This window comes from Camelina sativa, chromosome 2 (genome assembly GCF_000633955.1).
Source record: "Camelina sativa cultivar DH55 chromosome 2, Cs, whole genome shotgun sequence".
In the NCBI taxonomy this organism is placed as follows: Eukaryota; Viridiplantae; Streptophyta; class Magnoliopsida; order Brassicales; family Brassicaceae; genus Camelina; species Camelina sativa.
In genome coordinates this window covers 3767391-3767705 of record NC_025686.1, presented here as the reverse complement: position 1 = coordinate 3767705, position 315 = coordinate 3767391, and positions in this window count along the sequence as shown.

Here is a 315-nt window from a genome sequence, read left to right as displayed (position 1 = left end):
TAGGTGGAGGATCTTAGGATGTAGGGTGTTTAAGCTTGATTTGTAAGATTCCCTTCTGGACTAGAGTTAGAATTACTAGTTTCTCTCTGATCAATTGGAACTAGGTTCGAGACATCTCCACACCCAAAAGGTGTTTGATGAAATGTCTGACCAACTAGTGCCAGAGACTTACGTTCCTAGCCTAAGAGATTAGTTGTCTAGGATGTTTGTTGACGTGAATGAACTTGTTTGTCATGCCTGCTCGACCATGTTTCTCTAGCGAGAGCTAGGTATGGAAGTGGTTGAGTCTGAGTAGCTTTTGCCAAGAGATTGGAT